This window comes from Orycteropus afer, unplaced genomic scaffold (assembly GCF_000298275.1).
Source record: "Orycteropus afer afer isolate SDZICR_OR568_19922 unplaced genomic scaffold, OryAfe1.0 scaffold00548, whole genome shotgun sequence".
In the NCBI taxonomy this organism is placed as follows: domain Eukaryota; kingdom Metazoa; phylum Chordata; class Mammalia; order Tubulidentata; family Orycteropodidae; genus Orycteropus; species Orycteropus afer.
Window position 1 is genome coordinate 1,159,861 of NW_006922135.1, and position 14,694 is coordinate 1,174,554.

Here is a 14,694-nt window from a genome sequence, read left to right on the forward strand (position 1 = left end):
ACAGTGACTCTGTGTATTCCTTCCATCTTCTTTTGATGCTTCCTGCATCATTCAATATTTTGCCCATAGAATCTTTCAATATTGCAACTCAAGGCTTAAATTTTTTTTAATTCTTTCAGCTTGAGAAATGCCGAGTGTGTTCTTCCCTTTTGGTTTTCTATATCTTTAAGTATTTGTTAATAAGTTGCCATGTTAAAACTAATCAAAGCCTATGAATACAATTAGAATCATAATTTTACAAACAGGAGAGAAAGATGACTTGGGATATATAAAACATTTAGTTACATCATCGTAACTAACAGTAAGGTAGTGACTGAGGGTTTGATCCTAAACAATTTGAAGAACTGAATATGAACTGAGCTGAAGCTTCCTCCCACTCCAACTTCTGTAACTTTTTAGAACTTTTTGAGGCTATGGTGTTATTTGTTAAAAAGTGTTTTCTTTTAAAATCAAAAGAATTCCATGAAAAGTTTTATACCTGTTCAGGAATGTTTATTACAAATATTAATTTGTTATTAATCAAACATAGAAGGAGTTGACATTTGGCCATACTGATATTTGTGGGACCTGAAAAAAGTACTGGATGCAAACTATTATGTAAATCTGAGACTCACTGTCAACTTTCAGATATAAACTTAATAAATATTTTCTCAAATACAAACAAACAAACAAAAAGTGTTTTGCTTGTCTCTTTCCTTTCCATATAAAATTAATGATTTGTTTTCCATGTCCTTCAAGAATGCTGATGGAATCTGGATTGGAATTGCAATGAATCTATAGATTGCTTTGTGTTGTATTGACATTTTTCACAGTGTTCAGTCTTCCTTTCCATGAGTGTGGTATGTTCTTTCATTTATGTAGATTGCTTATAGTTTCTTATAGTAGTGTTTTGTAGTTTTCTTTGTATAGGCCTTTTGTGTCCCTGGTAAGATTCATTCCCATGTATTTGATCTCTTTGATAGCTATTGTAAATGGTATTAATTTCCTTATTTCCATTTCAGAGATCTCTTTGCTGGTGTGGAGGAATCCATCTGATTTTTGTATGCTGATCTTGTATCCTGCTGGTCCAAAAGGCTATTGGGAGCAAGGCACCTGGTTCCAGAGGGAGTTCCAGTTTAATCAAAAAGCAGCTGTGGGCAGGGTGCCTAGTTCCAAACAATATTCTTTCTGTCTCAAAAGGTAACTGAGAACATGGTAATGCTCCCAGATAAAAAGTTCCCACTGTCTCAAAAGCTGGCTGGGTGTAGGGTACCTAGTCTCAGAAAAATATCCTTATGATCCAAAAAGTGGCTGGCAACAGGATGTCTAGTGCAGGGACCAGCTCCTGCCTGCCCAGAAGGCAGTTGGTGGCCAAGTGCCTAGACTGCGATGGGATTCCTGGAGGTCCAGAAGGTGGGTAGGGGTAGGGGGATAGGCAAAACTCTGTTAACTAAGAGGGTATAGAGTACAAGGGGAAACAGGGAAATATTGCACCTTTCTAGTCATCAGCCATCAATGCAGTTGCCCCTGTAGTTCTCGGCAAGTCCAGCCAATTCTTAGGTTGCTGCCTAGATCAGAACACACTTGCAAATATCCAAAATGGCCACACTGTCAGAACAGCCAACAGTCCATTGCTCTGTCTGTCTCCTTATTCTCTGTTTTTATTTGGATTCTTCTACTATTCAATATTTAATCCACTTCTTTATCCTTCCCTTCAAAGCTCAGAGTTCCAGGATTATCTTCTATATCTGTTTCAATTGGTTTCTATTCTTCCATCATGCTGGAAGTCCTTAAAACTTATACTTTATGCTTTTAGTATATCCTGTTGGAGTAAAGGGAGATGAAATAGATATAAATAGAATTTTAAAAATTTATCAAGTGCAGGACAAATAAATGTGGTATGTGGTCCCTCACTGGAACCTGAAGAGAAATGGAGAGAGGAAGATTGATGGAAAACCCTTCTAAAGATTACAATAACTGGGGGAATTTAAATGTAGACCGTATTTTAAATCATAGTATTATAACATTGTTAAAATCTCTGAGTGTCATAATTTTATTGACATTATAGAGGAAAATATAAATATATTAAACTGAAAGTTCATGGAGAAGCTGATTAAAATATTTAAAAATCTTTATGTGAAAAAGATCTTTGTAAGAAAAAATGTGTGCATAAGCCAAAGAAATCAATACATTTATTCAAATGAAAATTTTAAAATAATTTTGCATTATAAAGGATACTGAAAACAAGGGGAAGAAGTTGTAGCACATATGACAGATAAAAGACTAATTGCTGTAAAATGTAAAGAAATGTCCCAATAAGAAAAAGACAAAAAACAAAACCAGAGGAAAACATGCATAAATACCCACTTTCTGTGAAGAAGTTGTTCATAGGAAAGGGGGAGAAAATAGGCTTTAACTACAGGAAATTAGATTTTTACTTGTAAATAAAGCAATGCTAATTAAAATAGCAGTGAGATTTCTTTTGTTACCTATTAAATCAGTAACGAGCAAAAAGTATATTATTACATTATCAATGTGAGATGTAGGGGTTTCATTATACTTTTGTTGACAATGTAAATTGCATTAACATCTTTGGAAGGAAATTTTGTAGAATTTATGAAAAAGAGGGACCAGTCCCTAAAGAATGTCATCATGCTTGATAAAGTAGATGGTCACTGAATAAAACAGGAACACCCTCAATGAGATGGATTCACACAGTGGCTCCAACAATGGGCTCAAGGATAGCAACAATTATTAGGATGGCACAGGACTGGGCAGTGTTTGATTCTGCTGTACATGAGGTCGCTATGAGTCAAAACTGACTCAACAGAACCTAATAACAACAACAACATAGAAAGTATCTACAGACATAAGAATTATATATATATATCTATATATCTATATATATATATATGCACACTGATGCAAAAAGATGAAGAAAACCTAATTGCTCATCGATGGATTAATGAATAAACAAACTATAGTACATAGACAAAATGGAATACTACACAGTTTTAAAGAATAGTGATGAATCTGCCAAACATCTTCTAACATGGATGAACCTAGGAGACATACTGAGTGGAATTAGTCAATCACAAAAGGACAAATATTTTATGAGACCACTATTATAAAAAGTCATGAAAAGATTTCCCACAAAAAGAAATATTCTTTGATAGTTCCAGGGATGGGAGGGAAAAGAAGAGTAAACCACTAATTAGAGGGTAGACACATTAACTTTGATGAAAGGGAAGGCTATTTAAAAAAAAAAAAGAAGAAGAAGAAGAAGTATCTATATCCAAGAAGCACTGAAGGTATTTGGCAAAAACACAAGACTTCAGGAACTGACAGAAAACCAACTGACATGTTTTAACAAACAGATGCAACACTAGAAGTGCTCACTCCTCTCTAGTAAGAAATTTGGAAGACAGCTACCTGGCCAACCAAATGAAGAGATCCATAGTTTGTTTATCCATGGCCTTCCAGAGGAACAAACAAATCTGTGTTGGAAGAAGTACAGCCAGAATGTTCCTTAGAAGCTATGATGGTGAGACTTCATCTTATGTGCTTTGGACATGTTATCAGGAGGGACCAGTCCCTGGAGAAGGATATCATGCTTAGTAAAATAGAAAGTCAGAAAAAAGCAAGATCTTCAATGAAATGGATTGACACTGACTGAAACAATGGGGTAAAACATAGCAACAATTGTGAGAATGGCACAGGATTGAATAGTATTTCATTCTGTTGTATGTAGTGTCAGTGTGAGTTAGAACCAATTCAACAGCATCTAACAATAGAAAGTTTAACTGCATATACCCTTTTCTTTGTATTTCCATTTTAGTCTATATAAGTCCTTGTTTCAAGACATATATGTATTCATTACAGCATTGTTGTTACTTTAAAAAAAAATAACGTTTAAACCACCTAATGTCTCTCAAACTCTATATATGAAATGAAGGGAGATAAGGTATATGCAGTGCAGTGAATTAATTAATATAGCACTTCTAGCCATAATCTTTGTAACTCCCACCAGATGACTGGTTGGGACTATGCAAATATGAGGTGCTTTTTGCCCACTAAGGGGATTGGATAAATTGCACATAATGTAAATGAGGTGCATGGCACCATTTTGGAGATGGTACTATGCAAATAAAGTATATGGAACCCTAAAGTGGTGATTTGTCAGTTTTGACATCCCACTAGGCTTAAAATGAGCCATTCCAGTAGTGGAAACAGGGTATCTCACTATCATCAAGAAAGATATGACAAGAGCAGAGCACATCCTTTGGACCAGAGATCCCTGCACTGAACTTCCTTGACTCAGGAGACAGAGATGAGTATATACAATTAAACTTTCTATTGTTTAACTCACACTGACACTATGTACAACAGAATGAAACACTATTCAATCCTGTGCTATTCTCTAACACTTTGCTGAGAGGGTTACAGATGGTGAGAAGCAGCTGCAGAGAAAGTGTAGCAGTATAACCAGGAGACCTGGAGGGAGATAGCACTTCCAGACAGAGCAAGAAATATGAGTGTATTCCAGCAAGAGGCTTGCTGGTAGAGTAAGGTGCCTCTGGGCACTCAGTGGAGCTAAATTTGACTACCTACTGAGTTACAGCTGAGTGCCTTCAGATTAAATCTTACTAGTGAAGTGGGAGCCTCTAGGCACTTATAGGCAGAGCTAGAAGATCTTTGTAAAACTAGCCTGAGCTGGATAAGGCCAAGGGGCTGTGAGGCTGAGAGGGCCAGATGTGGCATGGCTGAAAAGAGGCTGGCCTGACTAAAGAACCGTATTCTGAGTCATAATTATGAATATTGTCTGTGGCCACCTCAAGGAATTGTTGAACCCAGCAAAGAGAGTGCCATGGGAGGGACAGTTGGTGTCAGAAATGGTAAAAAGGTGGCAGTGTGGAGGCACATGTGACCCCACCTCATAGGAACCAGCCTTGCACTGTTGATCTTGATCCTCCTCCCCCTTTTGAAGTTAGAGGAGGCCAGACACCTCTGCCACACTATTTTTACGGTATATAAAATACGCTTCAAAGTGTATGTGTTAAGAAGTATATACAGCTTTTTATCCACAGAATACCTCTAGAAAGATACAGAAAAAAACTGGTTATGTATGTTGTCTCAGGGGATATAACCTGGGAATTTGATGGCTTAGAATGGGAACGAGATGCTTTTACTTTATATTTTGTTCTATTTGTTTTTCTATAAGCTGTATGTCTTAAGTAAAAATGAATTGACACATATTGAAGTATATATAACCATATTAAGACATAAATGCATATGTAGGTGTGTATTTACAGGCACAAAAAGTATTCAAGGGAAATGAATAACTTTTTTACAGCAGCAAAAATAAAAATATTGATGTCTCTTTTTATTTTGCCTGTTTTCAGATTTCTCTGCAATTATATTTTATTTTTGTAAAACATTATTGAAAGAGATTAAAGAAGACTTAAATAGGTGGATAGATATTCCATATTCATGGATTAGAAAACATAATATTGTTAGATGTCAGTGCTACTGTGATAGTTGGAGCTGTGTGTCAACTTGGCTTACCCACAATTCTGTGTGATTTAAGCTGTTGTGATATAGTTATTCCAATGATGAGATCAGATGATTATGTTTTAAGCAGGCAATCCGGTAAAAGGGAGTTTCCCTAGGGGTGTGACCTGCTTCCAGTATATCCAAGGACATCATGGGAAAAGAGACATTGTTCTGTGGATTGGGATTCTGTTGTACTGCCTACAACTGTCTATGAGTGAACAGTCCACCATTCGGCCTGGAGATCTTGGATTCATCATTTATTGGAGTCAACAGCTGGTGTACTGCCTGCCAGCCTTGAGCTCCTCAGCACCTGTGGTTCCAAGATTGGGAAAAGCCTCCAGCTTGACATGGAAAAGCCTCCAGCTTGACGTTTGATCCAGGAACTTTGGACTTGCCAGCTTCTATAAATGCACGAGCCATTTTCCAAAGATAAATTTCTCTCTGTATATATACATATAAATATATAAGCTTTACTGGTTTTTCTTTAGAGAACCCAGTCTAACACAGCTACCAAAAGCAATCCATAGATTTAATGCAATCCCAAGCAAAATTACAACAGCCTTCTTTACAGAAAAGAAATACCAATCCTCAACTTTATATGGAATGACACAAGGCCTTGGAGAGCTAAATTAATATTGACATAGAGGAAGAAAGTAGAAGGACACACACTTCTTGGTTTTAAAACATATTGGAAAAAAAAAAAAAAAAACACTGCCGTTGAGTCGGATCTGACTCATAGTGACCCCTCCTTGAGTTTCTGAGGAGACATTACTATGAAAGTAGATTGCCTAACCTTCCTTCCAAGGAGTGGCTGGTGGGTTTGAACTACCAGCCTTCTGGTTAGCAGTCAAATGCCTTAGGCACTATGCCACCAAAACTTATTATATAGCTATAATAATCAAAAGAGCCTGGTACTAGTATAACAATAGGCACAGAGACCAACGGAATAGAATTGAGAGTGCAGAAACAAACCCACACATTTATTGTCAACTGATTTTTGGCAAAGGTGCTAAGTTTCCTTCAAAACCAAACCAAACCAAACTCACTGCCATCAAGTCAGATCTGACTCATAGAGACCCCTCCTTGAGTTTCTAACACAGTTTCATTACGGAAGTAGATCGCCTGATCTTCCTTCCGAGGCGTAGCTGGTGGGTTTGAACCACCAGCTTTCTGGTTAGCAGTCTAATGCCTTAGGCACTACTCTACCAGAACTTCAGTGGGGGAAAAAAAAAAAGGTCTCATCAATAAATAGTATAGGGAAAACTGGGTTTCCACAGGATCTGTGCCTCACACCAGACACAAAAACAAACTCCATATAGATTAAAGACTTATATGTCCAAACTAAAATTATAAAATTCTTGGAAGAAAATGCAGGAGCAATGCTGTCAGGCCCAGTTTTTAAGAATTGATTATCTAATATAACAAAAGCACAAACAGCAAAAGGCAAAGTAAATAAATGGGGCCTCATAAAAATTAAAAACATTTGTTCAAGACCCATAACAAAAGAAGAAACTGAACAGGTCTTAAAGGAAACTGCCAACAACAACAACAACAAGAGTCCTGGGCAAGACAGCTTCACTGGCGAATTCTGCCAAACATTCGGAGAAGAGCTGACACCAATTCTACTCAAACTATTCCAGAATGTAGAAAAGGAGGGAATACTCCCAAATTAATTTTATGAAGCAAGCATAACCCTGATAACAAAGTTAGGCAAAGACACCACTGAAGAAAATTACAGACCAATATCCCTCCTGAATATAGATGCAAAAATTCTCAACACAATCCTAGCCAAAAGACTCAAACAACATAACAAAAAAACATAATCATGACCAAGTGAGATTCATAACAGGTATACAAGGATGGTTAAACATTAGACAAACAATGTAATTCAACATATAAATAAAACAAAGGAAAAGAACCATGTGATCATATCAACTGATGCAGAAAAGGCAAAATCCAACAGTCATTCCTGGTAAAAAGTGCTGAACAAAATAGGAACAGAAGGGAAATTCTTTAACATAATTAAGGGCATATATACAAAAGCAAAAGCCAACATTATTGTCAATGAGGGGAGAATGAAAGCATTTCCCTTTAAATGGGTACCATCAAGGATGGTTGTATCACCACTCCTGTTCAATATTGTAGTGGATTTCCTTGCCAGCACAATAAAACAAGAAAGGGAAATAAAAGTCATGCAAATTGGCAAAGAAATAAAATTATCTTCACTTTCAGATGATATGATCTTATACATAGAAAATCCCAAAGACTTAGTAGGAAAATGACTGGAATTAAGTGATAGTTTCAGCAAAGTGGCAGGGTACAAGATGTTTGTTGTTTTTAGGTGCCATCGAGTCAGCTGGGACTCATAGCGATCCTATGTACAACAGAACAAAACACTCCCCAGTCCAGTGTCAGCCTCACAATTCTTGCTGTACCTAAACTCATCATTGCAGCCACTGTGTCCTTCCATCTCATTGAGGGTCTTCTCCTTTTTTGTTGACCCTCTACTTTACCAAGCATGATATCCTTCTCAGGAAATGGTCCCTTCTCACAACATGACCAAAGTACCTGAGATGAAGTCTGGCCATTCTCACTTCCAAGGAGCATTCTCCCTGCACTTGGAGGACAGATTTGTTCATCCTTCTGGCAGTTCATGTTACTTTCAGTATTCTTTGCCAACACCACAACTCAAAAGCATGAACTCTTCTTTGGTCTTCCTTGTTCATTGTCCAGCTCTCACATGCATATGAGGTGAATGAAAATATGATGGCTTGGGTTGTTGTTGTCGTTATGTGCCATTGAGTCAGACCTGACTCATAGTGACCCCTCCTTGGGTTTCCGAGGCAGTATCACTACAGAAGTAGATTGCCCTATCTTCCTCCCGAGGAGTGGCTGGTGGGTTTGAACCTCCAGAGTTCTGGTTAGCAGTCAAGTGCCTTAGGCACTAGGAGCACCTTAGTCTTCAAGGAGATATCTTTGCTCTTCAGCATTTTAAAGAGGTCCTTTGCAGAGGATTTGCCAAATGCAAATGATGTCTGATATCCTGACTGCTGCTTCCATTGGTGTTGACTGTAGAACCACTTATCATGTTGCTGCTTATTGGTCCCATTGTGAGGATTTTTATTTTCTTTATATTGAAGTATGATCCATACTGCAGATAGTAGTCTTCAATCTTCATCAGTAAGTGTTTCAAGTCATCCTCACTTTCAGCAACTAAAGTTGTGTCATCTTCATAACGTAGGTTGCTAATCAGTCTTCCTCCAATCCTGATGCCATGTTTTTCTTCATATAGTCCAACTTCTCAGGTTATTCAGCATACAGATTGAATAAGTGTGGTGAAAGGATACAACACTGACACATTTCCTTCTTGATTTTAAACCATGCAGTGTCCTCTTGTTCTGTTTGAATGACAGCCTCTTAGTCTATGTACAAGTTTCTCATAAGCACAATTAAGTGCTCTTCATTCTTCTCAATGTTACCCATAATTTGTTATGATCCACACAATCCAATGTTTTTGCAGTCAATAAAACACAAATAAACATCTTTCTAGTATTTGCTTTGAGCCAAGTTCCATCTGACATCAGCAATGATATCCCTCGTTCCATGTCCTCTTCTGGTTCAAGCTTGCATTTCTGGAAGTTCTCTGTCAATATACTGCGGTAACCATTTTTTAATTACCTTCAGTAAGACTTTACTTGGGAGCTCTGGTAGCGTAGTGGATAAGACACTTGCCTGCTAACCAGACGGCTGGCGGTTCAAACCCACCAACCACTCCTCGGAAGGAAGGTTGGGCAATCCTACTTCCGTAGTGATACTGCCTCGGAAACCCAAGGAGGAGTCGCTATGAGTCGGGTTTGACTCGACAGCACATAACAACAACAACAAGACTTTACTTACTAGCAGTCAGGACATTAGATGATGTGTAGCAGTCAGGACATTAGACGATGTGTAGCACTGGGCAGGTCGGCTGCGAAAGACTCTTTCAAGTGCTGAAGAGCGAGGATGTCTCCTTGAGGACTAAGGTGCACCTGACACAAGCCATGATATTTCCAATCACTTTGTATGCATGTGAGTGCTAGCCAATGAATAAGGAAGACTGAAGAAGAGTTGATGCTTTTGAGTTGTGGTGCTGGCAAAGAATGCTGAAAGTACCATGGACTGCCAAAAGAACTAACAGATCTGTCCTGGAGGAAGTGAAGCTGAGATGCTCCTTAGAAGCGAGGATGGCCAGACTTCATCTCACCTACTTTGATTATGTTGTCAGAGGGGACCATTCCCTAGAGAAGGATGTCATGCTTGGTAAGGTGGATGGTCGCCGAAGGAGGGGAAGGCCTTTGACAAGATGGATTGACATGGTGGCTGCAACAATAGGCTCATGTATAGCAAGGATCGTGGAGCTGGCGCAGGATCGGGCGATGTTTCGTTTTGCTGTGCAGGGGGTCACTATGAATTGGAAATGACTCGACGGCACCTAAAACAACAACAAAGACTTTACTTGCATGTGATATTAATGATATTGTTCAATAATTTCCACGTTCTGTGGGATCACCTTTCTTTGGAATGGGCACAAATATGGATCTTTTCCAGTCAGTTGGCCATGTAGTTGTCTTCCAAATCTCCTGGCATAGCTGAGTGAGTGCCTCCAGCACAGCATCCATTTGTTGAAACACCTCCATTGGTATCCCATGAATTCCTGGAGCCTTGAGTTTCATCACTTCTGTCAGTGTAGCTTCCACTTCTTCCTTCAGTACCATTGGCTCTTAAACATATGCCATCTCCTGAAATGGATGAACACCAACCAATTCTTTTTGGTACAGTGACTCTGTGTATGCCTTCGATGTTCTTTTGATGTTTCCTGCATCATTCAATACATTACCCATAGAATCTTTCAATATTGCAACTCAAGACTTAAATTTCCTCTTCAGTTCTTTCAGCTTGAGAAATGCCAAGTGTGTTCTTCCCATTTGGCTTTCCAACTCCACATCTTTGCACATTTCATTATAATAATTGACTTTGTTTCTCGAGCTGCCCTTTGAAATCTGTTTAGTTCTTTTATCTTATTTCTTTCCTTTGCTTTAGTGACTCTCCATTCAAGGGCAAGTTTCAGAGTCTCTTCTGACATCCATTTTGGTCTTTTCTTCCTTTTCTGTCTTTTTAATGACTTTTTGCTTTCTTCATGGATGATGTTCTTGATGTCATTCCACAATTCCTCTGGTTTTCAGTTATTGGTGTTCAGTGCATCAAATCTATTTTTTAAATGGTCTCTAAATTCAGGAGGGATGTAATTAAGGCCATATATTGGCTCTCAAGGACTTGTTTTAATTGTCTTCAACTTCAACTTGAACTTGCATATGAGCAACTGATGTTCTGTTCCACAATCAGCTCCTGGCCTTGTTTTGGCTGAAGATATTGAGCTTCTTCATTGCCTCTTTCCACAGATGTAGTCAGTCTCGTTCCTGTGTACTCCATCTGGCAAATTCCACATGTATGCCTGCCATTTTTGTTGTTGAATAAATGTATTTGCAGTGAATAAGTCACTGGTCTTTTGATTATAAGTAGTAATCAATACATCTTGATTGCATGTTTGGTCAATTTCAGACTGCAGAAGTTGGTAAAAATCTCCAATTTCCTGGTCTTTGTCTTTGGTAGTTGGTGTGTAAATTTGAATAATAGTAGTGTTAACTGATCTTCCTTGTAGGTGTATAGAAATTATCATATCACTGACAGCATTGTACTTCAGGATAGATCTTGAAACATTTTTTGTGATGATGAATGCCATGCCATTCCTCTTCAATTTGTCATTCCCACTGTGGTAGCTAAGGTTGTGTGTCAACTTGGCTGGGCCTGGTTGAGCTGGGCAGCTGGATGTAGTATTTCCCATGATGAGACTGGTAATCAACACCATGGTGGAATGTACTGTGAGCAGCTGAGTAGCTGCCTGAGTGATGTGGTCTGCTTCCTATATATAAGGAGAAGCCTTGGGGAATGGTCTCTAGCTATGGCACACTTGCACTCTGCATGTAGCTGTGTCATTTTTCAGCACCCTGCCATACTCTGCAGATCTTGGGACTTTTAATGGACTTGAATTAAGGACCTGCTATGTGGTTTGGTAATATCAGGACTGTGCCTTATTACTTGTCAACCTTGGGCTTGTTAGCCTCAGTGGCCTGCAGCTAAGTGAAGAAAAGGCTCCAGCTTCAGTGGGCCAGGAGCAGGAGGCAGAGCTGAATCCCAAGTTTGAGGGGTTTCACCCAGCCCCTAGAGCCTGGCACTTTTAACTTGGACTTAAAGCCTCCAAACTCTAAGAATAAACTCCTGTTTGTTAAGGCCATCCCATTTGTGGTATATTCCTGTTAGAGTTGCATTAGGTAACCAGAGCACCCAGCATAGTAGATCATATGTTGTCTGATCCAAAATAGCCAAAACCAGTCCATTTTAGGTCACTAATGCCTAGGATATTGATTTTTATGTGTTCCATTTCATTTTTGACAACTTCCAATTTTCCTAGATTCATACTTCCCACATTCCATGTTCTGATCACTAATGGATGTTTGCAAGTGTTTCTTCCTATTTTGAGTCATGCCACATCAGCAAATGGAGGTCTTGAAAGCTTTACTCCATTCATGTAATTAAGTTGACTCTACTTTGAGGAGGCAGTTCTTCCCCAGTCATATTCTGAATGCCTTCTGACTTGAGGGGCTCATCTTCCGGCACTATATTGGAGAATATATCATGGCTATTCATAAAGTTTTACAGTAATATATCACACATTGTTTCACTGCTGTTCACTGCTTTTCACTTGCCAATTCTTTGAGAAATGGATGGGCCTTTCCTTCTTCCAAGTCTGTCTTAGTCTGGAAGTTTTGCTGATACCTGTCCACCCCTGGTGACTCTGCTGGTATTTGAAATACCAGTGGCAAAGCCTTCAGCCTCATAGCAACATGCAAGCCACCACAATATGAAAAACTGGCAGATGAGCAGAGAGTAGATACATATTAACTCGGGTTATGGAAGAAAAATTATATACAAATACATATATATACATGCATATACATATACATAGGAGCTCTGATAGTGTAGTGCCTAAGGCACTTGACTATTAACCAGAAGGCTGGCAGTTCAAACCCAAAAGCCATTCCTCAGAAGGAAGGTTGGGCAATCTACTTCTATAGTGATGCTGCCTCAGAAACCCAAGGAGGGGTCACTATGAGTCTGGTCTGACTCAATGGCACATATCAACAACAACAACATACATACATATACATCGGTGCTCTGGTGGCATAGTGCCTAAGGCATTTGACTACTAACCAGAAGGCTGATGGTTCAAACCCACCAGCCACTCCTCAGAAGGAAAGTTGGGTGATCTACTTCCGTAGTGATATTGCCTCGGAAACCCAAGGAGGGGTCTCCATGAGTGGGATCTGACTCGACAGCAGTGAGTTTGGTTTTGGTTTTGATTTTGAGCAGGGTAGAAGCCAAGGTGCTGCAGGGCTGAGAGGCTGAGGCCAGAGAGAAGCATGCCTGTGCGCATGGTTGAAAAGAGGTTGTCCTGATCAAATAACTGTATCCTGAGTCATTTCTTATCCTGAATTGAAACTATTACTTCCTTAATAAACCCATGAACCCAGGCTTACCCCAAAGCAAGACTATTAAAAAACTCAAAAAACAAGGAAAACCTTCAGATGCATACTCCTCCATGCTGAGATAGCAGTGCCCCTACCATAACCCCAAGTTTTTAAACGGTGTCACCATCAGCCTCAGTCCCAGAATGACTGCATGGAACAGATCCCTGCTCCCCAGCCACTTCTCCCCTTACTTCCAACTTACTGGATTATAAGAAGAGCAAGATACTTCCAGTGTGCTGAGCCATTATATATTTGAATCTATTTGTTACCATAGCATAATCTATCTGAAACATGTAAGTTCCAACACATCAGCTTCTTGACACTGTTTAGGACTCCACCTCTGGGCTTCCTATCTTCTCTGGTCATAGATAAGGAGAGCAGAAAGGGAGACTGTCACCCAAAAATGTGGGCCCATGCCCAGAGCAACACAGTCAATTCAGTCCCACTAAGAGAAGATAGAAGAGCTTAATCACTTATATATAAGTGGGAAATAGACAGAGTTTCAGAATACTCTAAAAGTCCATCTGCCACAGTGGGCAAAAACAGGGTTAACTAAAGTTGAGCTAAAATTTATGATCACATATACACATTCCATGTCCAAAGACCTGACTTCTTAACCCATGAGAAGGGCAAAGGGAAGCCCCTAAGTTGTGACTATGAACTTTTATCTCTTAGCTCTGGAAGGCATCAATGCCAGTTGGATTTTTTTTTTTTTTTTTTCTCTGAAGGCTGATCTCCTTGGAATATTTCAGGCTATATTCTTGGAGTCTTTTGATTTTGTGGATAATTAAGTGTTCTGGAATTTCCTTTCTTTGTATTGTTTTCCATAATTTACTATGATCTGCACAGTCAAATGCCTTTGCACAGTCAATAAAACAGAGGTGAACATCTTTCTGGTAATCTTTGCTTTCAACCAATATCCATCTGACATCAGCAGAGACTCAAACAGTGACATGTACACCTATGTTCATGGTAGCACTATTCACAGTAGGCAAAAAGTGGAAACATTCTAAATACCCATCAATAGATGAATGGAGAAACAAAATGTGGCACATACATAATATATAATACTACTCAGCCAATAGTAATGAAGTCTTGATACATGCTGTAATATGGGTGGACCTGGAAGACATAATGCTGAGTTAAATCAATAAGTCATAAAAGGACAGATATAATATGATCTCACTTATATAAAGAGACAAGAACAAGCATATGTATGGAGACCACAGTCTATTAGTGATTATCAGAGTTAAGAGGGAGTGGGAAAGGGGGAGAGGGGTTTATTGTTTATGGATTACTGAGTTTCAGTTTACAGTGATGGAAAAATCACATTGCTTAAAAATAGAGTTGCAAAGCCAGTTATATTAAATGCTCTCAACAACAACAACAAAAAAAAATGTACCCTTGTAAAAAGTTTAATTGAAAAAGTTGTGTGATAGGCATTGTCTTAGTTATCTGGTGCTACATGTGGGTGGCTTAAAAAACAGAAATTTATTTTCTCACAGTTTGTTGTTGTTGTTGTTATGTGCCATTGAGT